This window comes from Onychomys torridus, chromosome 6 (assembly GCF_903995425.1).
Source record: "Onychomys torridus chromosome 6, mOncTor1.1, whole genome shotgun sequence".
NCBI classification, from domain to species: domain Eukaryota; kingdom Metazoa; phylum Chordata; class Mammalia; order Rodentia; family Cricetidae; genus Onychomys; species Onychomys torridus.
Window position 1 is genome coordinate 97,360,675 of NC_050448.1, and position 20,225 is coordinate 97,380,899.

At 41.7% G+C, this 20,225-nt stretch overlaps 1 protein-coding gene across 5 annotated transcripts in view; it reads left to right on the forward strand.

The window, feature by feature from the left end:
• The first annotated feature begins 243 nt into the window (after positions 1 to 243).
• Arhgap29 (Rho GTPase activating protein 29) overlaps positions 244 to 20,225 on the forward strand; it is a 66,440-nt gene continuing 46,458 nt past the window's right edge. For 2 of the 5 annotated variants that reach the window (XM_036190885.1, XM_036190890.1), the window contains exon 1: positions 307 to 430. The gene's annotated coding sequence lies outside the window, so the exon portion shown is untranslated. Of the gene's footprint in view, positions 431 to 14,765; positions 14,906 to 20,225 lie in introns of those variants that run through there. The other 3 variants (XM_036190888.1, XM_036190889.1, XM_036190886.1) reach the window with 3 other exon arrangements.

Genomic DNA, 20,225 nt, shown 5'->3' on the forward strand with positions numbered 1-20,225 from the left:
TCCTTGGCGGCTCCGATTGCCGAAGTTGGGGCCAACCAGAACCACAGGGACTTGGGGACCCTGATGAACTCAAGACGCCTGGCTGAGGACGAGAGCAAGCCTTGCCCACCCAGCACCTGCTGTGGCCCCGCCCCCGCGGCCGTGGCCCCGCCTCCCTAGAGCGCAGGGCCAATGGGCTGGGCTCCAGGAGGCGGGCCCCAGAGGGCGTGAGGCGTGAGGCGTGGGGCGCGAGGCAGGGGCGGGGCGTCGCCTCCGCGGCTGGCGCGGTCGTGGCGGTAGCTGCTGGGGCGGCGGCGGCGGCGGCGGCAGCAGCTGGACCCGGCGTCCTCGGGCCGGCCGTGGGGGATGGGGGCGGCGAGCTCCAGCCGGCAGAGGGGGCGGCGGTCGTGAGTGTGGGTCTGGCGTCAGGGACGCGGGATGGAGCCCCACGGTGAGTGAGGGGAGGCGGCTCGGGCTCCCGCCGTGCCCCGGGGCTGGCCGGCGTGGACGCTGTGGAGTCCGGGGAGGGGGTCCCCGGAGGCGCGGGGCGGAGGCGGCTGCGGCCAAGGCCGGGTGCTCGGGACTCGAAGTCCCCTCCACCTCCGAGGGTCGGACGGGGACGAAGGGCTCTGAGCAGCCGGGAGGGCCGGGGCGGGCGCCTCGTGGGGGACGTTGCGGAGCCGGGTGCCCGCGCGGGGCTCGGCGTCGGCGGTCGGGCAGCGGCTGGCGGGAGTGATCGTCCGCATCGCGGGTCCGGCAGCCCCCGGGCCCTTTCCCAGTCCCCGCGCCCGCCTGCCCGAGAGACTCGGGCTCCCTCCCGGAGCTTCCCCGTGGCTTTTCTTCCGCGGGTCTCGCGTCCGTGCTCCCTGGGACCGGGTTAGGAAGTTTGGTGGCGTCCTCGCAGAGGCTGAGGTCCGCTAGCGAACACCTCCTGCTCCGTCCCCACTTTCCTTTGGGCCGGCTGTTTGTCAGACACCGCCCCCCCCCTTCCCCTCCGACGCCCTGCCCCCGTCCCAGGCGTTTCTGTCACTTTTCCTCCGCGCATTCCTTGGGCTCTGCTCGCCCTTTCCCCAGCTGTGGCCCTAGGGTAAACCGTGCGCTTTGCAGACTAGGAATTGATAAACTGAGATTGCAGTTGCCACCAGGGGAGTCTGCCCCTGAAAGTTTTATTGCTGAGAATGACCCAGGACTTTGTCTTTGATGGAAGCCTGGTGCCCCGGAGTCCCGTCTTGCCTCCACAAAACAAAGTTGCTCAAGACTTCTGGTCTCGGAACTCTTTTGACAATACCCCTGAGTTTATCTCGCTTTGTTTTTTTTTTTAAACCACTAACCTCTGTGGGAATCAAGGATTGGGTTCACACAGTGTTCTTTTGCATCTTGAACATAGTCTGACCGTGTGTCTTTTAAGGGGAGGGGAAATGTTATGCATTTCTCAAAAGTTCGAAGACCAGAGTAGAGCCCAGCACGTTTTGTTTTGTTTACCTTTTTCTTCTCTCATTTGGGAATTCGTATTACTCTCTGAAATTGGGGCAAAGGGGTTACCTCTTTGTGAAAAAGAATTCAAAATTAGATTTGAAGGAATAGCTAAAAAGAATAAATAAACCCCAACATGAGACTGAGGTCATTTTCTTCTGTGATTTCTTTAGGCAGCTTGCCAGAAATGCCTCCTTAGAAATGCTTCAGTGCTGTGCTGGTAGTAAGGAGCCCTGACACTTAAGCCGCATTACCCTGACAGTGCTTGTAGCACTGGTCTCATGATTTTGAGAAGTTTGAGCATGAACTTGAGTAAGGCAGGCCCAGATAGAAAAAGTTTCAAATCCCCAAGTTGCCAGAAAATACAACTTTGGCTGGGAAGAAGAAAGCACCGTTTGCCAAATAAATGTTGACTGTTCCATTTCTCTTAAAACAGAGCATGCACCTGAATTACCAGTATCCTCATATTTTCTCTGTAAAAGCTGGTTTTGCAGCAGCTGCTGGTGGTGCCAAGGGTTTAGTTCTGTGTTGAATAAAGTTCATGCCCAGAAAGCATCGTGGAAGGATTTTTATCTTACACCTTTGATAAACTATTCAGTGTTCACTGAGAAGATTCAGCAGGATCCCACCATGCTAGAGAGAGCCCTGTACCTTTCCATTTCTTGAGTAACAATAGACAGTCTGGAATAGCCCAAGGCATAATATTATAGGTGCCTTAAAGGAAAGAAGCATGCTGAATGTTCTGTGGGAAAGTAGAGGGATGGCTATTTTTGGTGGAGAGAATGAAAAGGTTTCTTGAAAGAAGTGTGTTGTATGAGTTTGAAGACTCAGAGATGAGTTCTCAGTAAACACAGAGGAAAAGGGCCCTCCTGGGCAGAACTGCTGCTTATCTCTACTGTATACCAGGATGCCGCAGATCCAGTTCTGCTTTAGAGCATTCAGAACTGTTGAATTTTTGTTTTTTTGTTTTTTGTTTGTTTTTAATTTCCCATCCACCTCCAGCATGGTCCCGAGCCACATTCATTTGTGGGTAAAGAAACAAGGCGGGTTTGCAGATCATTCGGTTATAATAGATTTTTGTGGAAGGTTAGCATTTTATTGTTCCTCTTTATTACTACTGTGATAAGGGAATGGGCCACCCCATGCAGAGAGTAGACACTGGGTAATACTACTTCCTTTGGTAATAGTCTTTCTCTTAAGATGTGTCAGTGTGTATTCTTGAGAAATTTTTCAAATACCAGTCTCCCTTTTTAAAGAAAGAGATAATACTTTATATGCTTTTAAAACATTTGTTATTAGTGTGTGTGTGTGTGTGTGTGTGTGTGTGTGTGTGTGCCTGAGTATATGCATGTGTACCATACCACATGTGTGCAGGAGCCTGTGAAGGTTAGACAAGGTGTCATGGCCCCTGGTACTGGAGTTGCAGATGGTTTGAGCTGCCATCTGGGTTCCTCTGGAAGAGCAGTAAGTGCTCTTAACTGGTGAGCCATCTCTTAAACACTCATAAAAGTATTGGGAAAGGAGTGCACAGAGTTTCAGGGATAGTTTTGTTTACTATTCATCTGTCAGATTTTTGCTTGATGTGTTTGATTTTGTGCATCCTTGGCTGGCTTCCGAAGGAAAAATGGGAAGGGGAGAGTAAAAGGGAGTATTGTGATTGGACTGGTGGGAAGGATCTTGAGAGATCTCAAAGTAGATCTGGTGGGTAGATGCTTTGAAAAAACGAAAACAAAATAATTTTTTAACATGGAAAATTTCAAGCATATATGAAAGTAGACCAAATAATATAAAGAATTTCTCTATGTCCAGCCGCGGCATCACAGCATATCAGTGTATGACCAGCCTTTTCTCCCAGGAATTGAACCCAAGACCTCAGCCATCCTAGGCAAGTGCTCTACTATCGAGCAGTTCCCCCAGGTCCTTTTAAGATGTGTTGATTTTGAGGGGTATCTTAAATTGCTGAACTTGTTACCCTGCAACTAGGATATCTGGGATTGTAGGCATGAGTCACAAAAGCTGCTCATTCTCCCATTTATACCCCTTCATTCAATCCTCTTAGGCATATTATTTTATCCATAAAATTTCAGTATGTATTTCCCCAAAGAAAGATTATTTATTAAATATAACACCAACATTCTCCACAATTCAGTCCAGTGTTTAGTCAAATTATAAGTCATTTTAATAGCTTGAATCAAGGTACAGATAAGGTTCATATACCGTAATTGATATATGCATACTGACTTACACATATAATTAATTGATGCGTAATTTATATAGTAGAATTTATGGTTCATAAGTATACACTTTGAATTTTGACAAATGATTTGTGCCTAGGTAATCACTATAATAATAAAAATGTTTTTTAGAATGATATTTGCATCATTCTAAAATTTATTCATACTAATCTGCAATTTCTCCCACATCCACATACTTACTACCCTGTCCATAGACAACCAATTATAATGATTTTTGCTACTAAATACTAGCTTTCATATTTCTAAAGTTTCATATAAATATAATTATGCTAATATGCATAAATTGTTTTTTGACATTTTTGACCTGACTTTTTTGACTTAGCATAATGCTTTAATGTGTTGGCTTTATTTTTTTGTTTTAGATTTATTTATTTTTTTAATGTGTATGAGCACTTTGCTTGAGTATGTGTATGTGTAACACATGCATGCCTGGTGCTGTGAAGGCCAGAAGAGGGTGCCAGATTCCCCAAAACTGAACGTTATGGATGGTCGAAAGCTGTCATGTGAATGCTGTGAACCCAGCCCAGTCACTTACAAAAGCAAACAAGTGCCCTTAACCATGGAGCTGTCTCTCCAGCCTTTAGTAGAATGCTTTTTAAGATTCATCTAAAAGTTCTTGCAATGTCATTGGCATTTTTTGTTAGGGGTAGTATTCCATTTTAAGACTGTACCCCACTTTATTGGCTTATTTGTTGAGAGGGACATCAGCTGTTTGCAGTTTCTGAATACTGTGAAATTTTTTGTGAACAAGAAGTGGAGTGAATGTATGCTTTTATTTCTTGTGGGTGTATAAATGAGAAGATTTAACTGTGTAAGAAGCTGCCAGATTGTCTTCCTCCAACTGTGTGCCTTGTATGGCAATACTGTATTACAGTGAATGTTGCTCTACATCCTCAACATGTAATAGTTTGGGTTAGCTGAAATTAAAATTTCTTGTGATTATTACTGTCTTGGGTTAACTTAAATTTGCATCTTCTCCATACTGAACCCTGTTTCAAGTGTGTATTTCCTAGCTATGTATCTCCTGAAAAGTATTCCTTAATTACTTACTGAGTTTACTTATTTGTAAGCATTCTTGACATAATTTAGACAAACTCTTTGTCAAAACTTTTTTCCAATTTTAGCTTGCATTTCATATTTTAAAAGAATATTTTAAAGAATAAAAGTTAATTTTCATCCAATTTGCTAATGTTTTCTTTTGTGGTTCTTGCTTTTGGGTCTGCAGAAAAATCATTTCTTGTGTTTTTGACTATAGTTTCAAAAAGTATCCTGGAATTTTTGGGTGCAGATAGTAAATATTTTAGGCCATACAGACTCAACTACTGAATACTGCTCGTATGGCTGAAAAGAAATTATGTGGGGTTGGGGATTTAGCTCAGTGGTAGAGCGCTTGCTAGCCCTGGGTTCAATCCTCAGCTCTGAAAACAAAACAAAACAAAACAAAATTATGTATAATATATAAACAGAGTTGTAATCCTAAAAATAATTTTATTTTTAAAAATAGATACCCACTTTCTGTTCTCCTAAATTTGAAGAATTGGTGTTTAGATTTTATGTTTAGGTCTATGGGACCTGTCAAGTAAATTGGTATCACATATGGTTATCAATTATTTATTGGAAGATTACTTTTTCTTCTGTGAGAAAATCAGTGGGCCTATGTATTTGGTTTTATTTTTGGACTCTATTGCTGTATGTTGTCAATATGTTAGAAATCATGCTATCTTGATTCCTGTCGCTGAACAGTAAATCTTGAAGTAAAGCAGTCTTAAGTTCTCCAATTAAAAAAATTTTGGGTTGTTTTATATATGTAACATTTTAATATAAAATTTAAGCACAGGCTGGGTGTAGTGCCACACGCCTTTAATCCCAGCAGAGACAGAGGCAGAGACAGTAGAGCTCTGTGAGTTTGAGGCCAGCCTGGTCTACAGAGTGAGTTCCAGGACACTCAGAGCTACATAGTGAGACCCTGTCTCAGGGGGAAAAAAAAGGAAAAGAAAGGTCCACAATGATTCCCTGAAATTGTAATTTGAGGTAGAAGAATTACCATGAGTTCAAGACCAGCCTGGGCTACACAGTGAATGCTAGATTTTCTAGTTTAGTTTCTGTTGATAAAACACCCTGACTAAGAACTACTTAAGAGAGGAAAGAATTCTACTCTGGCTTCCTCCTATCCCGTTGTAGTTCAGGATCTCCTGCCCAGAAAGTGATACTACCTGCAAGTGGACTGGGTCTTCCCAGAACAAATAACTATCAAGACCAGTCCTCCTATGGAGATGTCCGTAGACCAACCTGATGGAGATTTATTACTTGAGACTCTCTTTCCAGGTGATTCTAAGCTGTGGCAAGGTGATGGTTTGGTTGTTGGTGTTTTGTTTTGTTTTGTATCTCTGAGACAGGGTTTCTCTGTGTAACAGTCCTGGCTGTCCTGGAACTCACAGGCTGGCGTCAAACTCAGAGATCTGCCTGCCTCTGCCTCTTGACTGCTGGGACTAAAAGGGCGCGCCACCAACACCCAGGTGCAAATTGCTATTTTAAATTTGACCAACATTAGACTATGATATGAGAGCCTTTAAAAAAAAAAAGACACCGAGTCTTCTTATTCGTGAAAGTGATTGCTACGTGTCAATTTAGCCAACTTGATTTCTTGCAGTAGTGGTTTTTAAGATTGGTTTTTATTTTAAAGTATTTGTTACGTGTGTTGGTTGTGTACATGTGTTTGGTGCTTTGCAGAAGCCAGAGAACATCAGGTCTCTTGGAGCTGGAGTTAGAAGCAGCTGTTAAGCCACCAGATGTGGCTGCTGGGAACCAAACTCAGGTTGTCTGCATGAACACACAAGTCTTCACTGTTTGAGTCATGTGGCTCTCCAGGCCAGCAGCCGTGTTTCATGGTTACCAGTTTAGGGCAAGTTTCGTTAAGGTTATCCCTGAAATGTCCTGTATTTTGATGATATTGTAAATGACATTGGTTTTAAAATTTTTATTATTCAACTGTTGGTTTATAAAATTGATTATGATGTATTTATTAACTTGTGTTCTGATCTTGTTCTGTTAAATGTAGTATCTAACAAATTCTTCAGGGTTTTTTTTTTTTTAGGAACACAAATTTGTCATCTCTGAGTAAAGTGGTTTACTTCTCTTTGAATATGAATGCATTTTATTTCTTACTGTACTGCTTTAAACTTTGGTTAGCAACAGTATTTTCACCATTATCTATAGTGGTAGCTGTAGGCTGTAGTTGGAGAGCTTCTCTCTGGGTCCTGCATGCCCCGTCAGTCCTGTAGCCCACTTATAAAATAAACACACAGATCTTATCTTATTTATAAACTGTATGGCCATGGCAGACTTCTTGTTATCTACTTCTTTCTCTTAAATTAACCCATTTCTATTAATCTATACTTTGCCACGTGGCTTGTGCCTTACCCGCACCTTACATCTTCCTTGTCATGGCAGCAACTGGCAGTGTCTCTCTCCCTCAGCCTTCCACCTCCACCAATTCTCTTCTCTGCTTGTCTCACCTATACTTCCTGCCTTGCTACTGGCCAATCATTGTTTTATTTACTAACCAATCAGAGCAACACATTTAACATACACGAGCCACATGGCAAAGTATAGATTAATAAAAATGGGCTAAATATAAGAGAAAGATCTAGACAACAGTAGGCCTGAGCTAATGGCCAAGTAGTTTAAATAATAGAAGCGTCTGTGTGTTTATTTTATAAGTGGGCTGTCAAACTGATAGGGCTTGGTGGGGGGCTGGAGAGAAGGTCTCCAGCTACAGTAGGCTTTTTATAAAATGACTTTTATCAGGGTGAAGAAATTGCCTTCTAGTTTAATTTTGCTGACTTTTTAATGACCATTGATGGACAAGGAATTTTGTTAGATGCTTTTTCTGCATCTTTTGAAGTAGTCACATGAGTTTTTCTAGTGAATGTTTAACTTAAATTTACATTCCCTGGAACAAGCTCTTTTTAACTATGATGTTATTATAGTTTATGTGTAAATACTTCATTTAAGGAATTTGATCTGTAATCTTATTGTAGTACCAGTTTGGCTTTAATATCAGGAGAATGCTGCCTCAAAAAGATTTGGGAATTTTTGTTTTGCAAGTGTTTGCATATATATATATATATATATATATATATATTTTTTTTTTTTTTTCCTGGTCCAGTGGATTTTTATCAGTAAAACCCAGTAGATTTACAGTTTTTGTTACACGAAGTTTTAAATTATTAATTCCATTTTGTAAAACATGTATAAGACTACTTAGATTTTCTGTTTCTTTTGTTGGGTTTCTTTGACATTGTTCAATTTAAAGTTGCTGTAAAATTCCTTTGTAGTCCTTTAATATCTGTGGGTCTATAATGATGTTCCTTCTTTCACTCAAATTAGTAGTTTGTGTTTGTTGCTGTCTTTATTTCTTGATCAGTCTCGCTAGATCTTTTTCAGTTTAAGTAATCATTTTTGGTTTTGGTTTTTGGTTTTTTTGGGGGGTTGTGTGTGTGTGTGTGTGTGTGTGTGTGTGTGTGTGTGTGTGTGTGTGTGTGTATTCTTGGTTATCCTGGAACTAAAGCTGGCCTTGAACTCGCAGAGATCTGCCTGCCTCTGCCTCCTGAGTCCTGGCATTAAAGGTGTGAGCCACCATCTCCCAGCATGTTTTTGTTTTCATTCAGTTCAAAATAGTTTAAATTTTTGAATGTGAAAATTTGGCCTATGGATTAAAAACCTGTTTTGTAATTAACAAATATTTGGTGATTCCACAGATACCTTTATGCTGTTGATGTCACATTTAATCTTGCCTAGGTCAGAAAACTTATACGATATTATTTCAGTTATTGGAAGTAATTGTATAATCCCACATTTGGCCTATTTTAGTGAGTTTGTATTCTGCCATTTGGGGTATAGTTTTCTGTAAAATCTGTCTTGTCAAAATTGTTAATATTGTTTTTTCAGATCTTCTATAGCCCTAATGATTTTATAGTTTTTTTGTGTTGATACTGAGAGAGGAGTGCTGGAATTCTAATTAACACTGCCATCAGGATTTGTCTCATGTGTCCTAGACTTTACTATAGGTATATATCCTTCTAGGATTGTTACAGCTTTGTGATGAAATGGCTTTTTATTAATTGCCATTACATACTACATTTTATGTTTGATAGAATTCCTTGTCTGGTATCATACAACCACATCTACTCTATTGTGATTAGTATTTAGATGTTGTATCTCTTTCTGTTGTTTTGCTTCCAATATGTATGTCTTTATATTTCAGATCTATTATTGTTGGCAGTATGTAGTTAGATCTTGCTATGTTACTTAATTGGAGAATGTGGCCCACCTCTCCTCCCCCAAGTATTTTCTTTTAGTTCAGTCTTCTGTGGCCTCATGTATGCTAGCAAAGTGTTTTGCTAATAAGCTATGCTTCTAGCCTACATTTTGCTTTTCCTGGGATATTTAGAGTATATTTAATGTTGTTATTGATTGTTGCTTTTTATTTGTCCCATCTGTTAATAATTTCTTTTGGCTTAAGTTTTTAAAATTCTGTTTATAATAGTTATTTGCTTGTTCGTTGTACTTACAGAGATTTTAATACACATCTTAAACGTATGCCTTCAAGTAACATTGTTAATTCACACATAAGACTCATTGTCAATTTTCATTGCCCTTCTTTATGTCGTCACCATTCATTTTACTTCTTCTTTTGCTATAGATATTAAAACATAGTATTAACTTTTTTTTTTTTTCTGGTTTTTCGAGACAGGGTTTCTTGGTGTAGCTTTGCGCCTTTCCTGGAACTCACTTGGTAGCCCAGGCTGGCCTCGAACTCACAAAGATCTGCCTAGCTCTGCCTCTTGAATGCTGGAATTAAAGGCGTGCACCACCACCACCACCACCACCACCACCACCACCGCCGGCTTAACATAGTATTAACTTTTAAGCAGTAGCTTTTTCTTTTTTCTTTTTCCTTTTTTTTTTTTTTTTTTTTTTGCCAGAGCTGAGGATCGAACCCAGGGCCTTGCACTTGCTAGGCAAGAGCTCTACCACTGAGCTAAATCCCCAACCCCTAAGCAATAGCTTTTTAAAATGTGTTTGTTGATGGGTGGTGGTGGTGGTGGCGGTGGCAGTGGCAGTGGCAGTGGCAGTGGCGCACGCCTTTCATCCCAGCACTTGGGAGGCAGAGGCAGGCGGATCTCTGTGAGTTCGAGGCCAGCCTGGGCTACAGAGTGAGTTCCAGGACAGCCAGGGCTACACAGAGAAACCCTGTCTTGAAAAACGAAACAAACAAACAAAATGTCCTTATTTTGGAGTTTTATTAGGGCTGAGTTAGATGAACTAAAAGGCATGATCTCCTAAGATCTCCCTTTGACTGTTCAGTAGGTCACTCTGTTCTCTAGACAATGAAAACACCCGTCTCCAGCTCCAGAAATTCTTTGTACCTTTGTGGAATTTTGCCCTGAAAATGCAGGTTGGTATTCAGAGAGAGCTAAGGAATTCCCAATGTAGGCCTGAGTGAGGATCCTCCTTCCCTGTTTACTTCACCTTTCACCCTGGAACTAGGATCCTGCTCTCCTCAGTTTAGCAAGAGTGCCATATTCTGCCTGGCTTCTCTCTTCATTTGCTATGGTCTAAAAATGTGCCACTAGGCAAGAGTTGGGAGACTGTAGAGTTTATTCCATTAAATTAGGAGATGGTAGAGTTTGCTTCATTGAAAGTTCAGAGATTGTAGAATTTATTTTATTAGTTTGTGATTCCATCTCTCAAAGACTACTGCCCCTTGCTCTGTGTAGTCCAACATTTGAAAACAGTATCTGTCTACAACCACCGCCCCCCAACACACACTTTCCTAGTTGTTTACTACAGTGAATGAACAAATCTGTTGATACTTATTCTTGCACTTTATCTTTTTTTAATTTAATTTAATTTGTTTGTTTGTTTGTTTTATTTTGTTTTCGAGACAGTGTTTCTCTGTGTAGCTTTGTGCCTTTCCTGGAACTCACTTGGTAGCCCAGGAAACTCACAAAGATCCGCCTGGCTCTGCCTCCCGAGTGCTGGGATTAAAGGCGTGCACCACCACCACCTGGCACACTTTATCTTTTAAGGATTTCTTTTCTTTCAAATAGTGTCTCACTATGCAGACCAAGCTGGTCTTGAACTCACAGATCTACCTGCATGCACTACTACCCATGGCCCTCTTTTAAGGTTTTTTAATCTAGACATTTTTCTTTTCTTTTTTCTTTTTAAAGATTTATTTATTTATTTTGTATACAGCATGTATGACTGCAGGCCATAAGAGGGCACCAGATCTCATAATAGATGGTTGTGAGCCACCATGTGGTTGCTGGGAATTGAACTCAGGACCTCTGAAAGAGCAGCCAGTGCTCTTAACCTCTGAGCCATCTCTCCAGCCCCCGACATTTTTCTTTATATCTGTTTTCTTGTAACTTTTGTTGAAGAAATTGTGTTGACTCAGTCCAGGTTTTACTGAGGGCATACTGTGATATAATTTGGTGTATTTTTCTGTTTTACAACTTATAAAGTATAAGTATAAAGCAGTTGGGTCTAGAGTAAGGTATCTTGACCTTTTGAGACTGGCTAACTCTGTTAAGAGTGGGCGGGCTATCCTATGCCTGAAGGTCTTCAGCATGTCCATGGCCTTTACCCACTAGATGTCAGTAGAACCCCTTCCTCAATTGTGACAAGCAAAAATGACTCCGAAGGTCAAATGCTTTGAGGACCATGTTCTGCTATGAAAAATAGAGGCTGCCTAAATTCCACCACCTACTTCAGGAATGTGAAAACATCTGCTTAACAAAACTAGCAATCGGCTGTGTCACCATTATAGATAGGAATATAATTATTCAGTATGGTACCATAAATATTTTGAAGAGAATGTTCAAAAACAATTAGAATGTGTAAGTTGGTGCTTAACAGGATGGATGATTCACAGGCAAGAGTGAATTACCATTTTTAGAAGAGAAAAATGCTAGAAACAATCATAACAGAGAATGGTAGAAACATAAGTAATTTCTTTTCAATTATAGGGTGCTTAAAGAATGTTTTTCTGTAACTTGTTGAACAATTTGAGATGTTGCATTTCTGTAGTAGATGAGTCAAAGATAGTTTTTACTTTTGAGAGGTGGGCTTTATAGTTTTAGTATAAACCAATAATTTTAAGTAGAAAAGTATTATTTCAGTATTGTGCTTTTTATGCTTAAACCTCTTTGTGTCATATAAAGTTACTTTAAAATGTAGATCAGGAAAGATAAGGTAACCCTTTTAATTTAAAATGAACTTATTTTTGTGAATATTTGCAAATATTCTTTGGATGAAAAATGGTAACTAATATTTTTTAGCTGATTGAAGGATTAAGATTATAAGCTATCTGAATTTCCCCATAAACGACCCTACCTATAATGTAACCATCTCATATTCATTGATCTGTTCTGTGTCAGGTTCTGTGGATAGTAGTTGGCTTTTTGGATAAGGGTAGGGATAGTTAAGAGTCAGATCTACTGTAGGAAAGGTAAACAGCCACTCAGGGCAGATAGAGTCATATGCTTCTCTCTTTGTGATTTTTTTTAGGACAGGGTTTCTCTGTGTACCCTAACTTTCCTGAAACTCACTCTGTAGACCAGGCTGAACTCGAACTCACAGAGATCCACCTGCCTCTGCTTCCTGAGTGCTGGGATTAAAGGTGTGCGCCACCATACTGAGCACATACTTTGTTCTCTTGATGTTCTTGTCCTTCAGAATCCTTTCTTCTCCTGTTGGTATCCTTCAGTTTTGAGTGGCCAGTGAGTTGTTCATGGTGCATTTTTGTCTCCAGTGGTGTTTAAGGAAATATTTTTACATGTCTTAAATATTATTATTGCTTTCAATTTTGATATAGTTAAGTTTGAAGCTTTATGAGTACATAAAAACAAAAACTGTGGCACTAAGTGACCAAGAAGCGCCTCTGTTCTCAACTTGTCTTTGCTAAGTGACAACTCAAAGTCTGCGTTGGCCTCACTTTCCCTCACAACTTTGCATCCAGGTCTTCTTCCTCTTTTTTTCTAGGGTTAGAGTCTGGCAGTAAGTAATCTTACTGTTCTAGCTTCCTTATCTCCAGTCCCATCTTATTTTTTCATTCTGTCTCATCTCCTCACCTCCTCACCGTTCTCTCCAGTTGTCTTTCTCACGCCTTGCACTTGTCATGTCTTCTGACTGCCCACACCCTTCTCTACCAGAGACTTGATCATCCTATCATTCAGTGACATAATCAGGCCCATTTGAATGAGAACACAAACTTCTTTTTTGTCGGGTGGGGTGGGGTGGATCGGTGATGGTGGGAGGTCACTGAGATAGGTTCTTATGTAGCAGAGCCTGGCTTGGACTCTAGATCCAGCTGCCTCTATCTCCTGGATGCTAGGATTACAGGAGTGTGCGAGCAAGCTCTCCTCAGTCTTCTTTAAGAAGTGGAATGGCGGAGAAGTACAAGAGAATTGATAGGTTTTCAGACAGACTGAAGGGGGTGTTTGGATAGTTAAAGGACATCCTAACATTCCCTCCACAGTGTGTGCCTTGAACTCTAGTTGTTCCATCCTAGCACCCTTTATTCCTGAGGACACCTTTCCTCTGTTTCCAAAGTCTTTAGTACATCTTTCCCCCAATGCAATTAAAAGGTAGCTTGCTTTTGAGGTTTCCTGAATACTTGTGGCATAAACTTGGTATTGTGTTTGAGGATAAAAAGGGTATATTTGTGTGAATCTTAGAAATCCAGTGTGGAGCTAAAATAACCAAGCAATTCTATTTTTCTTTTCGAGTTATACCGAAAGAGCTGTTTTTCTTGTAATAATTGGAAAACAGTAAGTGTCTTTTCTTCAAACTTTTCTCCTGTCTCGGGGCCTCACTTGGCCCTGTGGCATTCACCTCATATTTTCTGGTCTCCTTGGGTCCGCCTTTTCTTGCTGCTTTGCTTCTTTCTCACTTGGTTTTGTTGTCTTACGTCTACACCCACTGTTTCTTTCCAACTCTCCTCACACTATGGGTCCTTTTCTCCCACATGTGATGATTTTTCTATCTCACTATTCTTACAGGCACCCTCCCCATGTTTTCTTCTCTGTCTGTGTGTTTAATTCAAAAGCCCTTATATTCTGGGGACCCTGCTGATGCTTTTTGTTTGTTTGTTTGTCTTGTTTTTTTTGAAACAGGTTTCTCTTTGTATCACAGGATTTCTCTGTGTAACAGCCCTGGCTGGCCTCGAACTCTGCCTCCCAAGTGCTGGGATTAAAGGCATGAGCCCCCACCGCCCACCAGTGTAGCTCCTTCTTTTGGAAGGGTGTTGGGCTAGGCCGTGGTACATCTTACCTGTGTGGAGCCTTGTCTCCAGCTTTTATCACTCCGGGGTTGGCAATGGAGGATGAAAGTGGTCCAGGAAATACAGATTCCTCCTCCAAGAACTCCCATCAGCCAAATCCACTTCTCGGGTGACTTGTCCTAACACTGTCTCCTCAAAAACTGGAGACAGACTCTCACACCCTGGCCTCTTGTACCTGCAGTGTGCGCTGCCCCCGCCCCGCGAGTGCGAGCCAATGGGCTGGGCTCCGGGGGTGGGCCGGGCTCCGGGGGTGGGCCGGGCTCCGGGGGTGGGCCGGGCTCCGGGGGTGGGCCGGGCTCCGGGGGTGGGCTGGGCTCCGGGGGTGGGCCGGGCTCCGGGGGGGTGGGGGGGTGGGCCGGGCTCCGGGGGGGTGGGGGGGTGGGCCGGGCTCCGGGGGGGTGGGGGGGTGGGCCGGGCTCCGGGGGGTGGGGGGTGGGCCGGGCTCCGGGGGGGGGGGGTGGGCCGGGCTCCGGGGGGGGGTGGGGGGGTGGGGGGGTGGGCCGGGCTCCGGGGGGTGGGGGGTGGGCCGGGCTCCGGGGGGGGGGGGTGGGCCGGGCTCCGGGGGGTGGGGGGTGGGCCGGGCTCCGGGGGGGGGGGGCGGGCTCCGGGGGGGGGGGGGGGGCCGGGCTCCGGGGGGGGGGGAGGTGGACCGGGCTCCGGGGGTGGGCTGAGGCGGGATGAGGGTGGGGCCGGGGCGGAGCCTCGCAGCCGCGGCTCCTCGCTGCAGAGCCGCCTTAGCCCGGCATGGGGGATGGAGGCAGCAAGTTTCGGCTCTAGGCGGCTACCGCCGCCAGGCCGGGAGAGTTCCTGTGGAGTCGGCGCGGGGGACACAGGATGGAGCCCGGGGGTGAGTAAGGGGCTGTGGTGCTCGTTCTCACTGAGGCTGCTGGGTTGGGGTTGCCGTGAGTTGCTGTCGAGTCCGGGTCCGAATGGGAGCTTCTGACCCGGACTGTGAGCGCCGACCTGCGGGGTGAGCCGACGAAGATCCAAGGAAAGACGCGCACTTAGCGCGTATTTACCTACGCTGTACTGAAACTTCACACCTTGTAAGTCCTTTAATTCTCAGGACAGGTCCGTGACCCTTCAACTCATCTCTCACACAGGGAAGATGAGTGAAGAGCTGTCCAAACAAAGAAGTAATTGACAGTATCAAGGCTTAAATCTAGGCCCCCTGCCCCAGAACCCATGCTCTTTGAGCACTGTCTGCTCCCGCCAACCCGCCTGCATTTCTCACTTCAGATGCGTGCTCAGTTCCAAGGTATTTTAGGAGTTCCGAGTATTTTCCTCATCTGTTTTGTGTTTAGAGAGGTTTTTCTTTTTGAGCGCCCCTCAGTCTCATGGTGTGTTCTAATTCTCCTTTGGATATGTTTGGAGGTTAGATGGTTTTAATTTTAAAACGTTTTTAAGAGGGAGGTGCTCAGGATTGAGGACTTTGAAGGCAGAATTCTAATGGCTGATGACAGTTTCTGCTTATCAATTTTTTACCCTTGAGAGATAATTCACCAAACACCTTTTTGGAGAGCACGACGTCACCTGTTATGGCTTTCGACTCGGACTGTTTAGCTTGTCTGTTGTGTCCGTTTGTCTGTCGCTGTCAATGTTTACTGTCCCTTTTCGTTTCTGTGTTCTTTTTTCTGTATTTAAGGCAGGGATGGGGAACGTGCTCTTTGGCGTTAGATAGTTTTGACTGGTCAGAAGTGAGCCATCCCTGCCAGGAATGCTAAACATTTTGGAGGCGTAGGAGGCAGGGCAGCTTTTTTTCCCCTCCCCGTCCCCCACCCTAAATCCCCCTTTTAAAATTTTAATTTTTTAAATTATCATGCCGGTTCAAACTGCACAGGAATGAAATGTATGTGTGTTGTATATCTTACTTTAGAAATTGTTTGTTAAGGATAAAGCTGTTTCTGACATGTTCCCATTCTGTTTTGTAGAGTACTTTTAAAAAGTATAAAGAACTTTAGACTTGACTCCTGTGGTGGGTTTTTTTTTTTTTTTTCGTCTTTGAATGGATTCTCAAAAACTCAGAATTTATGCTGAAATAGCAGATTTCTGAAATTTATGCAACTTTAAAAGTTTAAGTAGTAAGAACTAAAGTATAGATATTTGTGGCAGTTTTACATTCCCGTTAGCTCTCTGCTTCTATCATATACATTATGGAGTGTGAGGAGATTTTGATTGACATGGACTGCTGAAGTATTGTAAAAGTCACCATTTGGGAGTTTAGGAAATTTGCGTGCACATTTTTTTTTCCTAGTGGTTGGTTGGACCCAGGGCTTCTTGCCAGGCAACGCTTTTCCACTGAGCTCTGAATCCATATTTGTCATGCACAAACGATTTAGAGCTTAGAGTGTACAAAGTAGTTTTTGTATATTCATTTTCTACTTGCTATAAGATTCTTTAAGATATAGATAATACAATTTTTAATGTTTATGGCTTGAAGTTGGAAGAGATGAGTAGTTTCACAAGTATTTTGCTCAACAGTCTGTTTGCACAGTTCAAACTTCACTTGGAAGCATTTACTGGGTGTCCATGAAACCAGTCAAGCTTTTGGGATTGTTTCCAGTCCTGTATTTCTTGTTTACAACATATAGACTTATGAAGCCACAGCTTGTTTATTACTTAAATATGCTTAAGAACAATTTCCCACAATCAAGTACTCTAGTAATAATAGCTCACAATTACTGAGTCTTCATGCCAGGCACTGTGCTAAGTACTTTCCATGCATTACTATCTAATTTAATTAAATTACCAGTTGCAATCTGTTATTAACTATACTTTATATTACCACTAACCAGAGAATATTCATTTTGGCGCATGGGAAAGTAGTGTATAGGATCTTGCAAAGTACATATTGTCCAGACTTTCTCATTGCCATAGTTCAATTATGAAAGTGTGATTTTAATTTTAAACATCTTTTCAGTTGTTAATGTTGCCCCTTTTAAAGTTTTAAATGTAAGAAAAGTTGTAAAAACTTTCTAAAAATTAGTACATTTAGTAGAATGCATATTTCAGGCCTTTTTCTCTGTGTGTGTTCGTTTTGTGTTTACAGACTTTCTAAGTCTTATCTAAAAGTTAGAAGCCTTTTTCAAGGAGAGTTTACAACTTTGAGTTGCTAATTTGACACAAATTGTTCTGTTTTTGAACTTGTTCAGGTCTTTTAATTCTTGAAGTCTTTATCAGTGACTGTGACTAATTATCTAGTTTACTGAATTTGAAGGTGCCATAAATAAACAGAAAGGCTTTATTATGTAAACTGCAAAAGTGGTAAAGTTTGGTAGGCTCATTAGTAGCCTTTTCAATGATACATAAAATGTCTGCCCAAACAAGGTAGTTGAGTATTATTTTATTCATTTTTGTTAGTTGAAAGGGATACTTTAATGTTAATGACCAAAAATTGTCCTAGGTTCATTTTGGAAATTACACTCATCCTGCTCCCCAAAAAGGTGTTTGGTGAATAATTTGAGATTTAAAGCTAGTTTAAATATAAAAAATGTATGCTTAAATAATTTGAAATTGATGAAAGACATTGAGTAAAGGAATCTTTAAAACTGTTAAAAGGTAATGAGGCATCCTAGTTACATACTCAGAAGAAGTAATAATAGAAATACAAGTTTCAGGCCTGCAAGGTGGTGCACACCTTTAATCCCAGCACTCCTCGGGAGGCAGGCAGATCTCTGTGAGTTCAAGGTCAGCCTGGTTTACTACAGAGCAAGTTCTAAGACAGCCAGGACTACACAGAGAAACCCTGTCTGGAAAAAAAAAAAAAAACTAAATAAAAGAAATACAACTTTGATCTTTGTTTTATGTAATCTTGTACCTTGATATAATTTCATATGCTTCTTTTTGAGAATATTTTAGGGATAGAATTTTAAGCAATTGTTCCCTTAAATATTACAACCTAGTTAATTTTGTGTTTTCTATAAACTTGTTACAGTAAACCTCTAAACCTGTTCATTACTATTCTTGCTAATTCATTCATTTTGCAGATAGTTCGAAGTAGGCCAGCCCTACTATGCTTACTGTGGTGGAAGTGGAGACTACTCGGTTAGCAGATGTTATTGTAGTCTCGGCAAGGAATCGTGGGATAAGGCGTCTATTTGAACTATAGCAAATACAAAGTGAAGGTTTCAAATACTGCAGGACTACTGAGATTCTGCTCTGGTGTGGTGGTGGGGGTGAGCTGACAAAGAAAGTAAACCAAGGAGGAAGGAATGTCCAGGCAGATGAAACATCATGTGACGGACAGGACCCTCAGCTAAAAAGATGAACCCGAGGCTGAAGTAGAGGTAGCTCAGGGCCTAAGAGAACAACACTTTCCTTGTAGAAGAACTAAGTTTGGTTTCCAGTAGCCATGTCAGGTAGCTTGCAGCTGCCTGTAATTCCTCCTCCATGGGGATCCAGGCCAGCTTCTCTGGCCTACTTGGGTGTCTGCACTCATATACACACACATACGCATAACCAAAAGTAAATAATAATAAAAATAAATAAAACATGAAATAGGATAGAATAAGAAAATATACAGATATATCACATGGGCCCTTAGAATATGTGTTTTGTGAAACAGATGCATTTGTACATGCACTATACACAAAAAAACGACATACTCAATGTGTATGCTAGTCTAGTCTTGGAGCATAATTACTTCATGCTGTGGGTTATAGTAAACAAAAATGGTCTGAAAATGAAAAGGGTACATGTGACAAAATGTGAGTCCAGATGGTTTTGCAGAGGCAGGTGGGAGCTAGCTATCATTTGGAACCTCATAGACCATAGCATTTACCTTTGCCCTTTTGAAAAGGATTGAGCAAAGAAGGAATACTGAGAGACATACCTTTTAGAGGTTCATGGCACAAAATGGAAGTAGACAGATCCTTAGGAAATTAGTATAGTAGCTTAATAGGAAATAATGGTAGTTCATCAGTGTAGTAGCAAAAAAAGTGAGGGTGGATAAATAGAGAATTGTAATTGGGAACCAAAAATCTATAATGTCAGTTGTGGTATGAATAAACAATGTACCTTACATATAACAAATATATTATGACATGAAACTTTCTTCTGTTGATTACATGGAGGCTCGGTTGTCCTGTCATTCTGAAAGTATGCAAATACTCATAGCATGTTTGGAAAACTTTCTAATGATGTTTGAGCTAATTTAATTCCTTTTTTGTTTTTTAATGAGAGAGGGTCTCTACATAGTCCTTGCTGTCCTAAAAGGCTAGCCTTGAACTTGGCAGAGGTCTTGCTGCCTCCAGAGTCTGCATACTGCACCTGGCCTCCTCTCACCTGGCCCTCCTCTGTTGTTTCCTTTATGATTTCAAGATCTATTATCAAAATTTAGACTTTCAATTCTGGAACAGTTAAATAAAGATAAAAGACAAAAATTTTGAGCTCCAGTCAATTGGGATTATATGTCTTAACAGAAAACCCTTTTTATTTTGTGATTTTTTTTAAATTTTCATATGAGCCTGTAAATTAATTGTATAGATTACACATCTGGAATTACATATTTGGTATAAGTTTTTTCTTATAGCAAATATTGCCCTTTTACTATATCATCCTGAAATTACAAAAGAAAAAAAAAGCTCTCATAATCACAAGTTTATTTGTCCAGTCATGGTATGTGAGATTACTGGACATTCTTTGAGCTTCTTTCAATAAATAATCTTGACAAGTTTGGATAAGTTGGATACATGTGCATGTACATGCATTCTCAGAAAATGACTCTAATGGAGCCAGTGTGCTGACTGGACACATCTGTATCATTCTCCCATCTGACTCTGACAGTAACCTCTGGAGCAGGTGTGGTCAGTATGTTCTCCATAAATGAGCAGAGTACAGTGAAGAAATGATTGTTAACAACTCCTGAGGTCATGTAGTAAGTGGGAGATAAAGATTTGGGAAACATTGCTCTCAAAATATATTTCATCTTTAGTTTTGAAGACAATTCCGTAAAGGGAAAATATGACCTTCTACTAAGTGACGCTTTGAAAGTATTTTTACAATTAAAAAAGAAAAAAAATCTGTATCTTAAGAATTAAAGCCAGAGGCTGGTGAGATGGCTCAGCAGTTAAGAACACTGCTTCTCTTCTAGAGGACCCGGGTTCAATTCTCAGCACCCACATGACAGCCTATAACTGTCTGTAACTCCAGCTTCAGGGGATCTGGCA